The following is a 20,053-nucleotide window of genomic DNA, read 5'->3' as shown; positions in this document are numbered from 1 at the left end:
AGATATGCAGATGATACCTCTCTAATGGCAGAAGGTGAAGAGGAACTAAACAGCCTCTTGATGAAGGCGAAAGAGAAGAGTGAAAAAACTGGCTTGAAACTCAACATCCAAAAAACTAAGATCATGGCATCCAGTCCTGTTCAGTTCAGTTTGGTTCAGTTCAGTAGCTCAGTCGTGTCCGACTCTTTGCGACCCCATGAATCGCAGCATGCCAGGCCTCCCTGTCCATCACCAACTCCCAGAGTTCACCCAAACTCACATCCATCAAGTCAGTGATGCCATCCAGCCATCTCATCCTCTGTCGTCCCCTTCTCCTCTTGCCCCCAATCCATCCCAGCATCAGAGTCTTTTCCAATGAGTCAACTCTTCGCATGAGGTGGCCAAAGTACTGGAGTTTCAGCTTTAGTATCAGTCCTTCCAAAGAAATCCCAGGGCTGATCTCCTTCAGAATGGACTGGTTGGATCTCCTTGCAGTCCAAGGGGCTCCCAAGAGTCTTCTCCAACACCACAGTTCCAAAGCATCAATTCTTTGGCGCTCAGCCTTCTTCACAGTCCAACTCTCACATCCATACATGACCACAGGAAAAACCATAGCCTTGACTAGACGAACCTTTGTTGGCAAAGTAATGTCTCTGCTTTTGAATATGCTATCTTCATATTGGTCATAACTTTCCTTCCAAGGAGTAAGCGTCTTTCAATTTCATGGCTGCAGTCACCATCTGCAGTGATTTTGGAGCCCAAAAAAATAAAGTCTGACACTGTTTCCACTGTTTCCCCATCTATTTCCCATGAAGTGATGGGACCGGATGCCATGATCTTCGTTTTCTGAATGTTGAGCTTTAAGCCAACTTTTTAACCGTCCTCTTTCACTTTCATCAAGAGGCCTTTGAGTTCCTCTTCACTTTCTGCCATAAGGGTGGTGTCATCTGCTTATCTGAGGTTATTGATATTTCTCCCGGCAATCTTGATTCCAGCTTGTGTTTCTTCCAGTCCAGTGTTTCTCATGATGTACTCTGTATATAAGTTAAATAAATAGAGTGACAATACAGCCTTGACGAACTCCTTTTCCTATTTGGAACCAGTCTGTTGTTCCATGTCCAGTTCTAACTGTTGCTTCCTGACCTGCATACGGATTTCTCAAGAGGCAGATCAGGTGGTCTGGTATTCCCATTTCTTTCAGAATTTTCCACAGTTTATTGTGATCCACACAGTCAAAGGCTTTGGCATAGTCAATAAAGCAGAAATAGATGTTTTTCTAGAACTCTCTTGCTTTTTCCATGATCCAGGGGATGTTGGCAATTTGATCTCTGGTTCCTCTGCCTTTTCTAAAACCAGCTTGAACATCAGGAAGTTCACGGTTCACATATTGCTGAAGCCTGGCTTGGAGAATTTTGAGCATTACTTTACTAGCATGTGAGATGAGTGCAATTGTGTGGTAGTTTGAGCATTCTTTGGCATTGCCTTTCTTTGGGATTGGAATGAAAACTGCCCTTTTCCAGTCCTGTGGCCACTGCTGAGTTTTCCAAATTTGCTGTCATATTAAGTGCAGCACTTTCACAGCATCATCTTTCAGGATTTGGAATAGCTCAACTGGAATTCCATCACCTCCACTAGCTTTGTTTGTAGTGATGCAATAGTTTCCCCCAAATCCCGCAGCTCCTACTTGAGGCTCTGTTTTCATTCAGGGTTACTGGTTGGTATTAGCCAAGCCTGATCAATCCTGCCAAGAAAGGTGAGGAGGTATATCAGGAGCTCGGAATCCCCTCACCTCTCCTTGTCAAAAAGGAGCTTATGGTCCTGGTGAACCCCAGGTTTTTGGGCATGGCTCTCACTGGAGAAAGGAGAACCTATCAAGGAGGTGTCTTCTGGGTCCCATCCTACCCTGGTGCAATGCGGGTGAGTGATCTGGGAAGGCTGAAGGAGAAGGGTTGTTATTCAGCAGTAATGGAAGAGAGTCCAGCCTGGATCCCCAAGCAATGCCTCTAACAGGAGAGACCACCCTCTTTTGGCTTCCTGGGGCAGTTGAGGATAAATGAGCAAACTAGCAGAAGGTAAAAATTAGCTTTTCCAAGGGACTTCCCTGGTAGTCCAGTGGCTAAGACTCCATGTTTCCAATGCAGGGGGCCTGGGTTTAATCCCAAGTCAGGGAACTAGATCACACATGCTGCAAATAAGATCCATGTTGCCAAATAAATAAATGAATAAATACTTAAAAAAAAGAACTATGTTAAAAAAAATTTTTTTTCTTCTCCTTGAGGGCAGGGCCTTGGCAATCCTTGGCCACTTTTCCCATGCTGAAATCCTATGTATTTTCTTTCTGACTTACACAGTCAACACATTTTCTTTCTTTCTTTTTTTGTGAGTGTGTGTGACTGTTTTTCCTTTATTTATTTAACTCATTTTCATTGTAAAATAAAGTTCAAACAGTATGGAGTTAAAAAAAAAAAGAATGTTCTCCTTTATAACCTTAATCCCATTTTCTCCCCATAGGAAACAACAGCTAACAGTTTGACTCGCAGCCTGCCAGACCTCATGGATCTTGAGGCTTAAATGTATCTCAGATGTGCGATATACATGTATCACACTGTATTTATGACCCTGGAGCTTATTTGTTTGTTTGTTTTTTCATTTGATGATAAATCATTGACATCTTTTGCTCATGTCAGCACATACAGATCTAATCCTCCCTCTTTTCTAATAGCTGTTTAATTTCCATAGTATATGTGAAGGAAGGAATAAAAAACTGTGCTAAGAATAACCACTTTTCACTGCCTTCTCTGGAGTGGGGAATGAGAGTGTATTGAATGGAGCATTTGGCAGGTTTGAGTGGAGGAATGTTGGGGAAGCAGTTGTGGAGAGCAGAGTTATTCTTTATAACGGTGGTGGTAGGGGGGTGGATTTGGAGTCTCTGAGACCATGTGGGTGGAAAAAGGAAAAGGGGAGTCCAAGGTTGCTGGCAAGATGAAATACGCGTGTCCTGCACCGTGATCCTGCCACACAGCCCTCACATCTTTTTTTAAAATTAAATTTATTTTTACATTACAATTGTAATTTATTTTTAACTGGAAGATAATTGCTTTACAATGTTATGTTGGCTTCTGCTGTACGACAACGTGAATCAGGTATAGTATACATATATCTCCTCCCTCCCGAGCCCCCCTCATCCCACCCCTCATCTCACCCCTGCAGATTATCACAGAGCACTGGGCTGAGCTCCCTGTGCTATGCGGCTGCTTCCTGCTATCTGTTTTGCACAGGGTAGTGTATATAGGTCAACGCTACTCTCTCAGTTCGTCCCACCATCTCCTTTCCCTGCCGTATTCGTAGGTCTGTTCTCTATGTCTCTGTCTCTATTCTTGCCCTGTAAATAGGAACATCAGTATCATTTTTCTAGATCCCATATATATGCATTAATATACAATGTTTGATGTACTCTTTCTGAGTTGCCTTACTCTGTATAACAGGCTCTAGGTTCATTCACCTCTCTACAGGTCCTCACATCTTTGGCAAGCTTACAAAATTTATGAATGTATATGTTCCTCATCTCTTGTGCATATATCCTTAGAATGACTTTGCAAGGGTGCTATTACTGGATCAAAAAGTAGAATTTCTCTATGGTTCTTGTGACATTGTTCGTTAAACTTATCCCAAAGAGCTGTAAGAATTACATTGCTACTCATAAAATTTTGCTTTTTCAAAATGTATATTGGATTAGAATATACATCTAAGGATATTCAAAATGGTTATCCGTGTCCCACAAAAGATTGGTGAGGAAGTCCTGCAGCAGTGTGAACATGGGTGAGTAGAACCCAGAAGGGAAGCAAGTCCCCTGCCACCAGCTTCCTGAAGGCTGGCCTTGGTCCCAAATGATGAACCCATAAGCTCATATCTGGGACCTGAGACACTCCAGGAAGTAGTGGTGGCCCATTGATAGTGTCTGAGAAACACTCGGGAAGTGGCTGGGCGTTTTGGTACCCTATCTTGTAGGAAGTCAGGGCCTACAATCAGAAGAGAAATGAGGAGAGCATGTTCTGTCTAGAGCTGTTAAAGACTTCATGACCTTGGACGTGAACTAGACCTAGTAGCAGCAGAGGAACCCCAAGCGAAACTCAGGATGGCTGTAAGCCTGCAGCTGGGCAACTGCCTTATGCAAGATTTCTCCCATTTGCTTCATCTGCACATGAGGAGTTATTTCTCCAGTAGTTAGATGAAAAGCCTCTTCTCTTCTCTTTGTTGTTCCCACCAAAGTCAAGCCCATGACATCAGCCTCAGAGACCAGTTACTTCTGACTTTGAGCAACATCTTCCCTGAGGGGCTTCTGTGGCCTGTCCTTACCTTTTGGCCTTGAATTTCAGCTTCCCTGGTCTCTGTGGATCCCAGATCCTGCATTTCTGCCCCTGTCTTTTACTTATTCCTCTCCAGGCTCAATTTTTAATAACTACCCATCTATTTCTCGCCTGCATGGAATTCTTATTGGCTTCTCTTGGTCCCCAGTACCATCCACCTTGTAGATCCATGACTGAGCCTGTCAGGTCCATGAATACTGGCCCCACTTCCTTGTCAAATCCTGTTAGCTGGATCTCATCTGTCAGCCCTTGCTGACCTGTTGTCCACCCTAAATCCTGCATGGCCATCTGGAAACTGCCAAGTGTGGTCCATGCCAGTGGCATGTCAGGAAATCCATTGAGTTGACAACAGTGAGTTGAGCATGTCCACATGGGGAGTGCAGCTACCAGGCAGAGCTCACGTGAGCCTGGTTCCCACGATGGCATTATTCATAACTCTTAAGGCAGTGGTGGGTGGTATAGAAAATAACAGGGCTTTCAAAGTCAGGCAGCAGAAGTCAAATCTTGGCTCCATGATGTAATACTTTGGGCAAGTTTCTTAACCTTTCATAACCTTAGAGGCCTTGTTTGGAAAAATGAGGATTAAAAAAAAGTACCTAGGGACTTCCCTGGTGATCCAGTGGCTAAGACTCTGTGCTCCCAATGAGAGGGGCCCAGGTTCGATCCCTGGTCAGGCAACTAGATCCCACGTGCTGCAACCAAGAGTTCTCATGCTGTAATTTAAGATCCCATGTGCCACAACTAAAGATCCTGCATGCTGCTGAGAATCCCGCATGCCACAGCTAAGACCTGGCACAGCCAAAGAAAATAACTAAATAAAGATTTTTAAAAGTACCTGACTCATCAGGCTGTTGTAGGGCTAACTGAAATAAGTGATCGTGATTTATAGTGAGAATTTCTCAATGGTGAGAGTATTCGTTTGCTAGGGATAGCATTACACAGTACCAAGCACTGAGTAATTCAACAACAGGAGTATGTTGTCTCACAGTTCTGGAGGCCAGATGTCTGAATCAGGAGTCGGCAGAGTTGGTTCCTTCTAAGGGCTGATCAGGAAGGATCTATTTGAGGCCTCTCTCCTTGGCTTGTATATGTTCATCTTCTCCTGTGTCTTTTCACATGGTGCAGAGTATGTGTATGTTTGTATCTGTCCAAATTTCTCTTTTTATGAGGACACCAGTCACTGGATTAGGCCCACCCTAGAGACCTCATCTTAAATGATTACATCTGCAGCGATCCTATTTCCAATATGGTCACATTCTAAGAGGGTTAGGACTTTAACATAAGAATTTTGGGGTAATACAATTCAAACCATAAGAGTAAGTTATCATTATTTGTTAGGAGCTCTTGTAAAGCCCTGATAACTGATGGGATTTTAGTGGAATTCAATGGCAACCATTCAACATTTGAAGTGAAGTGTCTTCTACTGAGATAGCGGTTGTATCAGTCACACATTGGTAGTGGCAGGCCTGCGGGGCCCCACAAGCCTCCAAATTTATGTGTAGGACCTAAACTTGTAGATGTTCTTATTTTCCCCTTTTCCCTAAGCTGTGGTGATGGTGATGGTGGGTAGTGATGGTGGTGGTAAGCTCCTAAAGTGTCAGAGAGGCTATCCCCAAGCCCGCTGTCCATGCTGGATCCACAGAGCCCAGAGTTGAGGTCAGATCCCAACTCTGTTCACCTCCTTTCCCTTCTATTTTCAGCCCAGGACACTGTGAAGAAGCTTCATACCTCATGGCAAATTACAGCCTCACTGGTAATTCAATCCCTGATAAGTGAAGGGGATGTCAGCTACCTATTCTCCTTGCTCTATAGGAAATCTAGGTTCCTATGAAGGCTGGAGGACAAGCAGGGCCAAGAGCTGACAGCTGGGCCTTCTTTATGCCAGACCAAGGGAAGTGGGGAAGCTGAAAGCCAAAATGATGTCAGGGTGTATACAGAGTGGAACAGAAGACCTTTGATCACTGGTAACACTTATGCACACCCCAATACATTTGATGCTATTCATGGGAGCCCAAGGTCATGGCTGAGTCTCCCTGCCTGCTCCTTGCTCTTAGAAGGAGGCAAGAACATAGGTGCTTGAGTCTGGGCTGCACACTTTCAGCATTAATGTGTCAGCATCTTAACACCGAGGAGACCTGAGTGTGGACAGTTGTTGCTCTGCTTCTCACCAGGTCAAGATTCTATCTCTGAACACCGTGGCAGGATTTATGTGACTAGAGACAGTAGTGAGCCACTGGGATGTGGCCAAGCCCGAGGACACTGCAACCTCCTCTCCAACTTCATCCCTGGGGGCACACTGGCCTTGTGAGGACACAGAGCCAGGTTCTCAACTCTTTCTTTCTTCTATTAAAGGGAATCCCAGAATTCCCTTTCTGATTTCATCTTCTGGATCAGCTCAGATTTAGAAAATATTTATTGAATATACATACCATGATAGCAATTTATATGTCTTCTTTGGAAAAGCATCTATTTGAGTCTTCTGCTCATTTTTTAATTGGGTTGTTTGTTTGTTGGATGTTGAGTTGTATGAATTCCCTTCTGTAAATAATTGTGATTTTGGTATGCCTGTGGAAAGAGGTGGCTTCAGGGTCTTCCCATTCCATCTTGGCCACAAACCAGCAATCTTTTGCAAGAAATGGCATGGACTGTTTTTTTTTTTTTTTTTTTGAGAGAAGTTATAGGCATTTAGGGGATTCTAAAACTTCCATTTCACATGAGCTCATTAGTCTCTTTTTTTGGCCTGTCACTAGTTAGGGCAGTCGTTCTCAAATTTCAGTGGGAATTTCTTAGAAAGCTTGTTAGAAATGACAGAACCCCCTGCTCTACAACCCTCAATCTGGAATAGAATCCAGGAAATTCAATTTAAAGCATATGTAATAGGCAATTACATGTTGAGAAGCACTACTTTAGGAGAAGCCTTCCAGATGTAAGCCTGCCTTGACAGAGTAACTAGGGGAAGGCCCACAATCTCAATTTTATAGAATTACATTTTTGTTTATACAAGGGTTTTTGTTGAATGCAAAACCCGAATATAATAGTATTTTTAGGCCATCAGGGGACTTTTCCTTTAAGTACACTCACAAATCAGAAGAGAAACTTCTCTCAGCAAAGTGTTTTCCTAGTTTTGATTCAAAGCATACGGTCACCTTTCAAAGGGTAAACTTTAGCATGCCATTTGTTCAGATGCAGCGGTAATTGCTAATTTTCCAAATGCCAAGTGTGGGGCTGCTTAAGGCCTTGAACAATCCGGGCCTGCCACAGAAAGACTCTGGCACTTGGAGTATTTTCAATATTTTAAAATTCCTGTGTTGTTCTTTGCTGAATAGGTTTGCTTCTAGAAATGGGACCTCTCCTTGTGAATTAGGACAAATTAGCCTGTGCTCACTGTGCACTTGCTGGAGGGTCTACTTTGGGGCTCTGCCCCTTTCCTAGCAGAGCTGGGCGCTCCCAGTGCAGAACTGGGGGCAGAGAGTTGCCTTCGGAGATGGACTAGAGGCAGGTAGGTGGCCAGTCTTGGCAAATGAGGGAAGGGCATGGAAGCCAGGACGCTGCAGACAACCTTGACCTTTTGGGCTGGTCCCAGACAGGTTTAAACATTTCACCTTTCAGGATGTGGAGACAGAGAATGGGGATCTTTGTTTGGAGAGGCTCCTGGCATTGCAGTAGCAGGAGTGTACAAGAGAAAACAGGCAAAGACGCAAAAAAGAAATGGTGTCAAATTAGTAGAGGAAAAGGGCTGAAGAGATGATGTCAGAGCAAGGGCATCACAGGGAGGCAAGCAAATCTGGTTTTGAAAGAAAATTCTGGAGCTAAAGAGGTTTGGGTTTGAATCAGAGCTCTGCCACCTGCTAGCTGTTGGAAAGGATACTTCACCTTTCTAAATCTTAATTTCTGTAAAATAAGGGAAGAATACTATTTACTTATAAATTCTTGTGTGGGTGGTGGTAGTGGTTTAGTCGCTAAGTTGTATCCGATTCTTGCTATTTCATGGACTGTAGCCCACCAGGCTCCTCTGTCCATGGAATTCTCCAGGCAAGAATACTGGAGTGGGTTGCCATTTCCTTCTTGGGGATCTTCCTGAACCAGGGATCGAACCTGCCTCTCCTGCATTGCAGGCAGATTCTTTACCACTGAGCTACCAGGGAAGCCCCAAATTCTTGTGTAGATTAAAGTAATTCATATGAAGGGCGTAGTAGGGCTTATCTGGCATGCATTACTGTGGATTGACTGCTAACTGTATAACCATAAACCACCTTCACCTTCTTGATTTTGCATAAAATTGTTAGGAACTGCCTTCCCAACTTGGTGTACAAGCAAAGTCATCTTCTTTGAAATTTCCAAGTACCCACAATCCTGCCTTTTAGCTGGAAGTCCAGTATCTTCCACTCAAGATGTCTTTTCCCTTGAATTTTCTAATAACCTCAGAGGCTTACTCAGTCCAAACATACAGTCTTGCCTCCAAATCCCAAGCAAAGAACTCTAGAGCCTTATTGGTCCAATGATGATGTTGCTGCCCCTGTTTCTGTTTCCATCATATGGCGTCACAGTTGAAAAAAGTCTCAAATAGTTGTGATCATTGCCATAGCAATGCCTTCATTGGTCTAGAACTCTCTGTGGTAGATTGTCTTTACCCTCCTTGTGAAAGGGTTGTATTTTTCACTTCGCTGATGTCCAGCTTGGCCCTATGACTTGCTTTGGCCAATGAAACGAAAGTAACACAAGCTGCTTCCAGTCAGAAACTTCAAGAGCCATCACTCTCTTTTTCTTCTGCCACAAAATTGGCAATGTGGGGTTACTCCTTTAGTTTGAGTCCTGGAGAGAAGAGTTCATGGAGCAGAATGAAACCACATCCAGAATGTAACATGCCTAAGACATAAACCTTTACTGTTGTAAGCTGCTGAGAATTTGGAGTTTTTTTGTTACTATAGTATAACCTTCTCTAATTGACTGATATATCCTCTTGAGTCACAGGAGTGTCTCTTATTTAGGTTCTAAAGTTATAGCATTTTTGGAAAGATTTATTTATTTGGCCACATCAGTTCTTAGTTGTGGCACGTGGGGTCTTCAGTCCTCATCGTGCATGCAAACTCTTAGTTGTAGCATGGGGGATCTAGTTCCCTGACCAGGGATTGAACCTAGTCCCTCTGCATTGGGAGTGCAGAGTCTTAGCCATTGGACCACCAGGGAAGTCCCCTAAAGTTATAGTTCTTTTAATTCATATGTTTGACTCAGGCTTTATACCCAAAGCACACCACTACATCAAGGTGGCTTGGTTGAGAGGGGCCTGCAGCCTCCGTTACGAGCTCCACCCTCCCCAACCCCTTTTCTCTGTAACTACTGAGGCTCTTATCACAGGTCCCAGCCCAGACCCTCACGATGTGTGCCCCTCTGGGGCCCTTGGTATCACTTTCTGCTCACAGATTCCAACTGGGGCCCTCCCAATACATCAATGAGATTGCAATAATATTCCTGCAAAAAGAAAGGGTTAGGGGCTGAATGCCCTTGCTTCCTGTGCAGATTTACCACAGTGGACGTATCACAGATGTTTGGGAGAGATAGTCTTTGTCAGACTACAGGAGTTTGTTACATCTCTTTCCTGTGTACAAGAGCTTATTTGCCTTATATTAGTTAGGGGAGGTCACTTGGTTGATTTTTCCCCCATAGTAGATACAGTCTACCCCAATATAGTTTGCTATTCCCACTTCTAATGACAGCAAAAATTATAGGGTTTTTTTTTTGAAGTCCACATTAGCAGCCCCTCTGTTATTTGTAGATGTTATATGGAGGTCTTAATGAGAGGGCCTGAGGGCAAAGCGAAGAGGTAAATGATTCACAAAGAGGCAACATCATTTGTTCTACCCCATTCTCCTTTTCTCCTTCTGCTGCTGCTAAGTCACTTCAGTTGTGTCCGACTCTGTGCAACCCCAGAGACGGCAGCCCACAAGGCTCCCCCGTCCCTGGGATTCTCCAGGCAAGAACACTGGAGTGGGTTGCCATTTTCTTCTCCATTTCTCCTTCTAAAAACTCCAAAAAATAAGATGAAACTCTGAGAGTTCAAAGAACTATTCTAATGCAAAATCGAAGGCGACATCACTCAGGGTTTCATATTAACACAACTAGAAAAGGTATGTGAAGGGTCTATGGTCAGCAGTGGATCTGTTTTTTAAGTTTTGGCTGTGCTGGGTCTTCTTTGCTGTGCGGGCTTTCTCTAGCTGCAGAGAGCAGGGGTTACTCTTTAGCTGCGGTGTGGGGGCTTCTCGTGGCGGTGGTTTCTCTTGCTGTGGAGGACAGGCTCTAGACACACAGCTCAGTAGTTGTGGTGCATGGGCTTAGTTTCCCCATGGCACGTGGGATCTTCCAGGACCAAGGATTGAACCCGTGTCCCCTGTATTGGCAGGCAAATTTTTAACTGCTGTACCATCAGGGAAGTCCAGCAATGGATCGTTTAAGCACGAAGGAGGAGGGAAGACCTAGCCAGGCTCAGGGAGAGGAGCTCTCAATACAGGGAGTAGAGACCTTTCAGTCGCTGTTGTCTGGTCTCCCTCTGCCAGTGGGTGTAAGCAACAGAATGGCATTTTAGAAGTGTCTTTCTGGCTACTGAGGTGGGGGGACTGGATTGGATTGGACAAAGGCAAGAGTAAAGGCAAGCAGACTCGTTAGCAGGAAGTAGAAAAGACACATGTTTATTGAATGAATGAATGAATGAAGAAATGAATAGTAAGCTGTGGATTTTAAGCTGTGACTTTGAGTCCCTGAACATGTGCGTGCTAAGTTGTTTCAGTCATGTCTGACTCTTTGTAACCCCATGGACTGTAGTCCACCAGGCTCTTCTATCCATGGGATTCTCCAGGCAAGGATGCTGGGGTGAGTTGCCATGCCCACCACCAGGGGATGTTCCCAACCTTGGGATAGAACCCATGTCTCTTACATCTCCTGCATTGGAAGGCATGTTCTTTACCACTAGCACCACCTGGGAAGCCCCTTTCCATCCCTACTCTTGGCCAAAGGCCATTCTCTGTGGTGTGTGTCATGTTCCCTAAGGGCTATGGAGGGTCTTCAGACTTCCGGAAGAGAAAAACTCTTCCCTTACTGCTGTCCTCCACTGACTCTATGGATTCCCACTCTCTCCTTCCTGGCAGGTCCCTTGGACGGTAGCCCCTGAGATCCTCTCCTATTTTGCTTTGAGCAATTTGGAGTTTTTGGAGCTTGACCATAAGCTGGCATAAAGTCTGGTTCTAGGCTTTGGCATGTTCCCTCTTCTTCACCTCTCATAGTTCTGAGCCTTTTCTCAGAGGCTTTCTGGTTCACATCACAATTTTAGCCCACCAAAATCCTCACCCCATCCCATAGATCTACATTTGAAGCACAAGCAGATTCCTTTGGGTCATAGGGTGACAACTTCCATGCAGAGCCAAAGCTATGCACTTCCAAGGGGTAACTTATCCCTTTGGCCCTTACAGCTCTTAGGGAACCCATCACCCAGGGGCCCTGCCCTCAGGGTCCAACCTTACAGTTTTTCATTCCCAGAGTATTTTCAACATTCAGAAAAAAACAAAAATAAATCAAAACAAGGAGCAGCATTCCCATCCAAGAAAGACAAGGGAGGTCCCTAGCACCCCTCAAAACTAGCTTTTGGAGAATCCAAAACAAGCTGTAAGATGTCTTTTGCTTTTAATCCAGAAGAAGAAGGGATGATCACAAAGAAAGGCTCAGATCCAAAGTGAATTCTTTTGTCTAGTACATGGTTTATTTTAAATTTGAAAGTTCAAGGTTACACAAACAAATGGATTGGATGGGACATTTGTGAATTCTGAAGCATAGACATTTCTCCATGTTTGGAGGATGTGCTCAGATATGTGTTTGTGCAATTTTTGTCATTGTTGAAAGAAAAGAGGTAATGAGCCTGAGGATCACTGTACCCAGAATGTTGTGAAAAATAAAGAAATGATATTACAGGGCCCAGAATCCCAAGGATGGGAAGGAGGGTAAATATGGCCCTAGTTGGTTTTATCTTCACATGGCCCCAGGAAACCTGGTTGAACAACCTTTTTCGGATATATCACACCATAAGTTCGACAGAATGGAATTTACTGACTAAATGGAATAAATTGGGCAGATAAACTGCTGTCAAGATGATTGACCTACAGAAATGTTCCTCCTACTTTTCTTTCATTTTTACCTACCTGATTTTGTCTAAATCTCTTTTTATGAACTCGACTCTAGATTGCATTGACTTCATCAGGCAGCTTTGAGAGAGGGATTTCCTGAGGGTGAAAATCATATTATTCATCAGCAACTGGATTGAAGGAAAGAGCCTGGGACTTAAGGTGTTTAGGTCCAGCTCTTTCAAAGAAGAGCTGTGTGATCCTGGATAAGGAATTTCATTTCAGTACCTTAACCTGGAAAATGCAGACTGAACACTTTGGGAGAATTCACTTTGAAAATAAGTGATGGATATAAATCACTGTGTATAGTACCTGGTACAGAGTAAGTTTTGTAAGTCATGATATAACTCATGATGGAAAAAAAAATACTCTGCCTGTTTTGTAAGGGCAAAAAAGCAATTAGGAGGCAATTGCATTGATGACTGGCAAGAAATCATGAAGGCCTAGACCTGTAGTATTGATAAACATAGTAAGAAATGGTCAGATTCTGGATGTATTTTGAAAATACAGCCAACAGAATCTTCTGATGGATTCCCTGTGGGGTGTGTGAGGAGCAGGAAGGGAAATAATGAGCCATGTTTTGTGTTTGAGCAGCTCAAAGGATGGACTTGCCATTTACCAAGATGGAGAAAGCTGAAGGCAAAGCAGGCCCTTGGGTTAAGTTGGAGCTGACTGTGAGACACCCAAGGGAAGGTGTTGAGTGGGCAGTTGGATATATGACTTTGGAGTTGGGAGGAGAGGTCCAGAGTGGACATGAACATTTAAGAGTCTTCAGAGAGTTTAAATAAATGATATTTAAAATCATGAGCTCAAAAAGATTCTCTTGGGAATAAGTGCAGATAGAAAAGAATCTAGGCCTGAGAACCAAGGCCCAGAGAAGTCTAGCGTTCCATACTGGGGAGATGAGGAAGAACAAATGCACACCCTCTCTCTTCCTTCTCTTCCTCTTTTTTCTGCTTTTGTTGTTATGAAAGGGGACTGTTCTATTTAGTTCAGTTAGCCTTCACTTGAACAAAACTACTTGCAAGAGTTCTTTTGGGTTTGCTCTTAAAAAGTGATACATGCTCTTCACAACTTCAAAGTAGTTTTAAAAAGGAAAAACACCCAACTCTGGGCTGTGGAAGAGGCCTCGTGGTGCAGGCATCCAATCAGCAGTCAGTGCATCTGGAGATCAAGTTCCTCTCAGGATTAGTGAAATCGAGCTTTTGTTAGCATTAATTTAATGGTGGAATGTCAACTCACAAACCTCAAAAATCCTTTTATGCTTCACACCTTTTTTCTTTTTTCATAAAAAAATGCAAACTCCCAAATGTATGTGAAGCCTGAAAGGACAATCTGAGAAAGGTTTGTCTCTTCCTTTGGTGAAATAAACAATCTGTTGTGTCATGGCACCTGCACAGAAATCCTGTGTTTGAAGAACAAGTTGAGACTACACTGTTATTCAGGATAGTTAGTGGTGGGGGCAAAGTAGAGAGAGCTCTACTTATGTAAAGATCTGGGAGTCTCAGTGGACTGTGGATTTTCAATGAGCCAAGAATGACTTGGTTGTCACAGCACACTGTTGCCAAGTGCATGATGAAATGAGTCTCATTGCCTTCACATCCCAGGCCTCACCAAATCCCTGAAAATTGGCTTCTAATTCCATCTATTGACATGGCCCTCCCAAATATCCAATAGCTTATTTACAGTCTTCTTCACTTGTGATTTAAAGGTCTCCTAGAGATCCACATTTCTAAAGTCTATTCCACTAGTCTAGACATCTCTCAAGGAACAATCCTTGCAATCCTGTATTTCTAACCATCTTCTGGGCATCTCCATTTGAGTGTCTCCATCTGGGTATTTCCATCCAGGCATCCCACCAGCATCTCAAACTGAACTGATCTTTCTTGACCAGTGAGTGCCTGCTCCTGGCTGCCCTGTGGTATTAACATTCACTTTACCTGCCCAGGGATCAGGTCAAAATTCTGGAGCCACCTGACCTCTTCTTTCCACACCCCACATGCAGTTAGGTTGCAAATTTATTGAGTCTATGTCTTTCTTCCCACCCTTATCACTGCTGTTACTACTTCTGTGCAAAGCTTCCTGCGTTCAGTTATCCGTGTGTCATCTCCACGGGGATGTTTCATAGTCATCTACACACTTGACATGTCCAAAATGGGACTCTGGAGTCTATTACTCCTGTACCCCAGCTGGCTTTCACATCTCCATAAATGACTCCACTGTATATCCAGTTGCTCAACCTGGTTCTTCTCTCCTGAGAGCCACATGTCTATGGGGTGTTTCAGGAGCACCTAGGCTAATGTTTACCCCAGTCACTCCACTATAGCCATGTGTTGTTAAAATGTCAAGGTACCTCCCTGCCAGTTGGTAAACAGCTCCTACTCTGAGACCCCTGACTCTCCTCCACCACCTCAGTTGCCCTGGAATCTCCCCCAGAATTCCCTAGATTTCCCCATGACCTGGCAACTCAGATCATGAGGAGATCTAGTGTTGGTGCCTCATACTGCAGGGGATCTCTAGGATCCAGTGACTCCAGTAATATAGCCATTGATACCTATTACAATTGGCCAGCATGTGGGTCATAACAGATATTTTGAAGATAATCCCCAGTATTACCCATTTTGAAAAAGAAGAAATTGACACTGAAGAGATTACATAATTTCCCTATAATTCCTTGGAGTCCATGTGGCTCCAAAGGACTTTTATCAGTTATCTCTTGACTGGTCCCACTGTCCTACAACAATCGTCCCAAAGCCTAACTTTCACCACACACTAGTCCTGCTTAGAAACCTCCTGGGGCTCCCAATCCACATGGAGTTAAGTCCAAACTCAAGCCTGGGCTTCAAGTTTCCTTCATAGTCTGAACAACTCAGGTCAGCTCCATGACAGAAGCCCTGCCACTGCATTCCTGAGCACTTTCCTGCTTCTCCACTTAGACCCACACCACTTATTCCTCTAGGAACAATCTCCCTGACCCACTCTTCACATCTTGAAACCTTGACCTGTTTGGACACCTGACTGCCTCAAATGCCCACTCCTCCAGAATCAAACCTTCCTCATTGTCCCCGCTTCTTCTTCCTTGGAGCATCTGCAGCTCTTGGGTTCAAGTTCAGCAGCCCAGCCCATCCATGGTTGCTAACCACATTCTTCCTTACAGAACAGTTTTACTCTAATGCCTATGTAAGCACACAGAGAGAGTTTGTAAACCACTTTCACACACCTTGTAATCACAGATGTTACTTACCTTCTTGCATCTTATCCCATAAGCTCCTGGAGGACAGGAGTCACATTTTGCTCATCTGTATAACCTCACTACCAGCAGAAGTCCAAGCACAAGTCATGCACACAGAACACGTCCTTGAAACAAATGGGTCGGTCATGCTCTTGAGGTCGAGTGGAGAAAGTGGAGGATAATTTTTCTGGCGGCTGTTCTCCCCAGGACTGGCCTAATGCAGTCAGGATGCCAGGATCTTAGCCACTAGACCACCAAGGAAGTTCCCCAAGTCTGCTCTCCTGAAGTTGACACCCTGAGATTCTAGAGTGGCAAAGATAAGTTTTATAATTGTAAGGCACTAGCAGGCTCCTTGACCTCTCCATATCCCAGGTTCCTCATCTAGGACCTAGGGGTGAGAAGGCCTACATCACGTGGGCTTGGTGAAGACTGACTAGACCTTATATGTAAAGTTGCTAACAGAGTGCCTGGCACCACGTTCAGTCAATGACACCTGTCATTGTCCCTTGCATTGACACCTGGATGTCATTCCTGCCAATTTGGCCACTTATCTGTTCACTTACTCATCCAGGGCCTCCTAAGTACTGGGCATTTCACAGAGTCCCTACGTATAAAAGGGGCAGGGAGGCCAATACTCCCAGTGAGGTCAGCCCAGTCCCTGAGCTGGCAGAGTTCTTGGCAAGCTTCTGCTTCTCCTGGCTTGGCTTCCCTCAGCCCCAAGATGTGCTTTTGGCCTGGGATTTTTAAACTTCTTCCCTGGCTTTGAGTCAGAGGGCCTGAGGGGAGTGCGTCCCCCAGTCGTGTGCCAGTGCGCCTCCACTGGCCTACCACTTTGATGTTGAGGACATGTGATTGTCTCTGATGGGAATGAGTGATGGATGAACTGGAGATTTGGGTAGAGTGAGGCCAAATCCCTGTGTGGCTCCAGGAACAAGGATAAATATAGCCCGAGTAATTGCTCATGCTCTTTTAAGGATTAAAAGTCAGCTTTCAGGCAAGCTGTGAAGCTCCATGACCAGGACAGCAAAGGACACAGTGCCTTTTTTAGAGCTGTGTCAACACTCCTTGTATACTGCTGGGTCCCAGGCCTCCAAATACTGTTACTGTTTAAGTAAGGGGTCACCTTCTCTGGTCTATACTGCATGAGGGCAGGGATGGCTCTGAAGTGTCCCTACCACATCCCATCAGCCAACTCTAGCCTGGCACACCCAAAAAACATTTTAAATGAATATGTGAGCTGTGAGAAGGCTGCATTTTTAAAATAACTTTTAGAATAAGATCTATAGACATATATACACTACTATGCATAAAATAGATAATTGATGAGAACCCATTGTACAACACAGGGAACTCTACGCAGTGCTCTCTGGTGACCTAAATGGGAAGAAAATCCAAAAAGAGGGGATATATGTAATGGCTCAGACGGTAGAGCATCTGCCTGCAATGCAGGAGACCTGGGTTTGATCCCTGGGTTGTTAAGATCCCCTGGAGAAGGGAATGGCTACTCACTCCAGTATTCTTTCCTGGAGAAGTCCGTGGACAGAGAAGTCTGGCTGGCTACAGTCCATGGGCTTGCAAAGGGTCAAACACGATTGAGCAATGAACACTATATGTGTGTCTATAGCTGATTTGCTTTGCTGTACAGCAGAAACTGACACGGCAGTGTAAAGCAACTATACTCTAATTTAAAAAAATAATAAAATCTGTGATCTAGTTAACAATAAGGTACCAGTGCCCACTTTCTGGCTTTCATATAGTCGTATATGCTATCACCACTGGGGGAAGCTGGGGGAAGTGTACATGAGACTCTTTGTACTATTCTTGAACTTCCTGCATTTCTGTAATTATTCAAAAATAAAAAGTAAGAAACCCAAAATAACCTTTAGTCAGGCTCATGCCAATACTCTGACACTTGGGGGAGGCAGTGCTGGAAGATGAATTAACTAAATCCCTGTTTCTAGCAATGCTTCTGTTTCATTACTATTTTTGAATGTAAACATATGACTTATTCACATGATTCAAACTTTAAATGTATAAATAAAATACACAGTGTATACTCTTTGCCCCAGCCACTTAGATTTCCTCCCCATAGGCTACTACATGCTAAGTCACTTCAGTTGTGTCCGACTCTTTGAAACCCTATCGTCTGTAGAGCCCACCGGGCTCCTCTGTCCATGGGATTCTCCAAGCAAGAATACTGTAGTGAGTTGCCATGCCCTCCTCCAGGGGATCTTTCTGACCAAGGACTGAACCTGTGTTTCTTATGTCTCCTGCATTGGCAGATGGGTTCTTTACCACTAGTACCATCTGGCAATTAATGTTAATGTTATTTATTTCTTGTGTTAATTTTAGTGAGATTGTGTGTACACATACATATGTACTTGTGAGTATGTATGTGTGAATGTGACTATATTTGTGTGTGTGTTTACATATCTATGCTGTTCTGTTATCCTACTTTTTCTACTTAACCGTGAGATCTTGGAGGCTTTTCCTGTCCCTGCATTTCCCCACCCTGTGCTGTGGCTATACCCATCATTTTTACGGCTGACAGTTGGTGGACACTTACGTTGTTTCCAATCCTTCTGCTTTTATACACAAAGCTGCAGTGAATAATCGTGTTCATTTGTCATTTCCCCAAGCGTGGGAATATGTTTGCAAAATAAATTCTTAGGTGTGGAATTGGATCAAAGGATACAAGCCTTGTAATTTTGATCATGCTAAATTGTCTTCTATAGAGCGTGCTCATTTCACACACCCATCAGTGACGTGCTTTATGAAATGTGTGTTAATATAGTGATTTTAAATGTTATTTGGTGACCCTTTTGTGAGTCTGGTGAAAGCTGTAGGCCTGTACCCAAGAAAAACAGAAATCACACAGTATTTTGCACACAGTTTCAATTGGCTCAGAGACTCCTGAAGGCTATCCATAAACCCTAATTTAAGAAATTAGGCTGAAGAGAAGGAAGTATGGTACGGGGACAGACTTTTAGGGCCAAACCACCTAAGTTCACTTCTTTGCTGTACAGCTTACTGGCTGTGGAACATCACACAGGTCTTTTTGCCCCTTTAAACCTTATTAGTTTCCTTTTCAAAAGAATGGTATAATAGCTCTATTTCACGGGGCACATAGGAAGGTACATGCTTTTATGGAGAGTGTCTAATATAGTGATTAGAATATCGTAGATGTTCAATATAAGGTTTATATAACACATACAGACACATAGACACACAGACATACACTCACACCTCCTTCCTCACATGCACACAAACTGAAGTTTCTAGTTGTCTTTGCAGGAATTGCTGCTAGATTCATAAAATCAACTTTTGGAGTACCATTCCCTAAAATGGGGTTTTTGGACCAACTGCATAAGTGAGAATCACCCGAGGGCCTTAAATAAAATATAGGTTTCTGGGCCTCACTTTAGAGCCACAAGATTAGAATTTCTAGAAAAGGGGTCCAGAGAGTTTCACACTTGATGATTCTATTGCACAATGAAGTTGGAGAAACAGCAGTAAAGAGTTTGGTAATTCATTCTAATCCCTCTACTTGCAGTTCTAGTAGCTATCACGTTGTGGTTTTGCCAGTGGGAGCCTGTTCCCAGTCGATGGATAGGTGTAGGTGCCTGAGGGAAAGCATGGCTAGTACCCATGAGTCTTCTCTGGTTCCATCTACAGAAATAGTTATTTATGGGTTTGACAGACAGCATGTAGTATAGTCTCATCAGGAATCTCTTTCGTAACAAGCAAGGAGAAGAGACAGTCCAGGACTGGATGTCCGTGGAAGGGGCTGGGATAGAAGCACAGTGGGCTAGGTTTGGGGGAGAAAGCCTGCCACAGCCAGGAACTGAGGATAAGGACTGTATGCAGCCAGGCAGCTGTCACCAGGAGGGCTTGAGGCCACACGTCTCGAGGCACCGACACCTAGAGCCCTCAGCATGACTGGCGAACACTTTCTGAGGTGGTAAGTGATGGCCCACCACTAGAGTTGCCAGATTTAGCAAATAAAAATACAGGATGAGCCATTAAATTTCATTAAATTAGAATTTCAGATTTTATATATATATATATATACGTACATACACACATATATGGGGCTTCCCTGGTAGGTCAGCTGGTAAAGAATTCACCTGCAATGCAGGAGATGCCAGTTTGATTCCTGAGTTGGGAAAATCTCCTGAAGAAGGAATAGGCTACCCACTCCAGTATTCTTGGGCTTCTGGGGTGGCTTAGATGGTAAAGAATCCGCCCGCAATGCGGCAGACCTGGGTTTGATCCCTGGGTTGGGCAGATGCCCTGGAAGAGGGCATGGC

The 20,053-nt window shown here is 44.0% G+C and overlaps 1 non-coding gene across 1 annotated transcript; it reads right to left on the bottom strand.

Annotated features, from left to right (window-relative positions):
* Window positions 1-9,460: 9,460 nt before the first annotated feature.
* On the bottom strand, window positions 9,461-9,533 carry TRNAG-CCC. Its single transcript has one exon. It is a non-coding gene; the product is annotated as a tRNA-Gly (tRNA).
* Between the last annotated feature and the right edge of the window lie 10,520 nt (window positions 9,534-20,053).

This window comes from Bos indicus x Bos taurus, chromosome 15 (assembly GCF_003369695.1).
Source record: "Bos indicus x Bos taurus breed Angus x Brahman F1 hybrid chromosome 15, Bos_hybrid_MaternalHap_v2.0, whole genome shotgun sequence".
Taxonomy (NCBI): domain Eukaryota; kingdom Metazoa; phylum Chordata; class Mammalia; order Artiodactyla; family Bovidae; genus Bos; species Bos indicus x Bos taurus.
This window is presented reverse-complemented; position numbering and strand designations above follow the sequence as displayed.